The sequence below is a fragment of the Lactuca serriola genome, chromosome 5 (assembly GCF_051521515.1).
Source record: "Lactuca serriola cultivar US96UC23 chromosome 5, Lser_US96UC23_V15, whole genome shotgun sequence".
NCBI lineage: Eukaryota > Viridiplantae > Streptophyta > Magnoliopsida > Asterales > Asteraceae > Lactuca > Lactuca serriola.
Genome location: NC_136412.1, coordinates 268,724,032 through 268,726,004, shown reverse-complemented (window position 1 = coordinate 268,726,004; position 1,973 = coordinate 268,724,032). Strand labels below are relative to the sequence as shown.

Here is a 1,973-nt window from a genome sequence, read left to right as displayed (position 1 = left end):
TAACCTTTAATTTAGGAGAGTAATTTTGTATAATTATATGGAATTTTAATATTTAGATAAATTTTTTATTATTAAGTTAATTTAAACCTAATTAAACTATATAAACAATGAATTTTATAGTTTAAGGATATATAAGTAAATATTTAACGTTTATAAGGATATAAATAAACGAAATTCTTTCTCAAAAATAAAAAACGTTAATTACAAAGATAAGTAAAATGCAAAACCAAATCAAAGAAAAAAATGCATTCGTTTTGTTTAAAGTTGTAATCGCAAAAAACGGCTCTGTGAATGAACGGAAAATCATCAGTTCACAGGTTCCTATAAAAATGCGAAACACAAAAGCTTGTTATCGGTTCAATCATAGCATCGCGGGTCAATGCAACTATGGCTACCGGCGACGTGGCATCGAACCTTTTAATTCAAAATCATAACTTTTTGTTCAAAAACTATAACAAGAGAAATTCCTCAGAGACCCGTTCCAAATCACACACACAACGGAAACGGCAAAATCACGAATCTCGACCAAAGAACAAACCCATAAGATCGGGTTAGGATCGGAGGACCTGCCAATTGGTGGATGAGACGACGCGCAGCCGTAATCCGCTGCTGTTTAATGTGTCATACGGCACTTCCTATCTTTATTGGGGAATTCTTCCTCATTGGAACTTCTCTACCAAATATTTACTGGAAAAGAAAAAAGAAAAAAAGGGAAATTCTCGAAACAAGATTAACAAACTACTTGCTGTGAATGATAAACTAAAGCGATCAAATAGAATAGAAATTGTGATGGTGTATTGAAGGAAAGGGACTTGCGCCGATGGCTTTATATTAAGAAGCGCAGAACAATGAACCCTAATTTTGGATGGATCGGGCTATTAGGCCCATAAATTGTTTGAGATCTCTGAATATCTAATACATGTAATAGTAGAACTTTCTACTTTCTATTTTAGATTTTAATAAATTGTATATTTAAAGGGTTTATCCAGTAATATATTAAAGTAGAATCCAAGAGTGATCGCTAATTCACTTTCTATGCTTGAAATATTGATTGAACTAATATTTATAGTGGAGGTTTCAAAAACATGTCGTTAATTCTTTCGTCTCTCACTTTCAACATTTACATTAGTGGTAACAATTGATGACACGATAAAAATATACGATACAAAACGAAATTGGGACGAAAATGATTTTCTTATGTTACCTCATGTATCTCCTTAAAAAAAATATCTCGCATCGACTTATAAATAGAATTTTAACTGAATTAATTAATTTTTTTGTTTTTATAAAATAACCAAATTTCTTCAAACATCGCGTCTAGTCCAAATTCCAAAGTTGGCATATGTGTTTTGAAAACCACACCTAAGGCGCTAGGAGACAATACAAACGCCTCCGGCCTCCAAGGCGATGTCGTGTATAGGAGGCATCGATTTTTGCTATGAATCAGCGGTTTTTTTAGGGGCCAATGTATCGCCTTTAGGGATTCATATACCAGTTGGGCTTTAGGTTTTGGGCTCAATTTTATCTTATAATTGGCTTGCTCCCGAACCCACAGTATAAGATTGGATTGCCCCTCCAGGACCCTCAACTTATGACTAGATTGCTCTCGGGTTTGTTGACTTACAGCACAAATCAGTACCGCCTCAACCTAACCATACTATGTTGATGTATGCACAAAACAATAACAAGCAAACACAGGTAGTCATAGCATATCTAACAGTCTAACAAAACATTACAACATAACAACATCCTACACACAAGGACAAATATTGTAATACAAAGTATGGTGAGAAAACTCACATGAACTACTCAATAGAAGCTCAACAGCTACCTCAACAACTGAACAACCAACCCAAGCTTCCTAAAGCCAAACCAAGACCATACCTTAGTTAAATATTCAAATTTACCCAAGTTTACCCAAAAGTCAAATTGGTCAAAAAGTAAACGGTGAAACTCAACTCGTATGACCTTCA

At 34.2% G+C, this 1,973-nt stretch overlaps 2 non-coding genes across 2 annotated transcripts; both read right to left on the bottom strand.

Annotated features, from left to right (window-relative positions):
• Positions 1-262: 262 nt before the first annotated feature.
• LOC145056241 (small nucleolar RNA snoR2/U65) lies at positions 263-415 on the bottom strand. The gene has a single exon (XR_013685771.1). It is a non-coding gene; the product is annotated as a small nucleolar RNA snoR2/U65 (small nucleolar RNA).
• Positions 416-463: 48 nt separating this feature from the next.
• On the bottom strand, positions 464-669 carry LOC145056217 (small nucleolar RNA Z112). Its single transcript, XR_013685748.1, has one exon. It is a non-coding gene; the product is annotated as a small nucleolar RNA Z112 (small nucleolar RNA).
• Between the last annotated feature and the right edge of the window lie 1,304 nt (positions 670-1,973).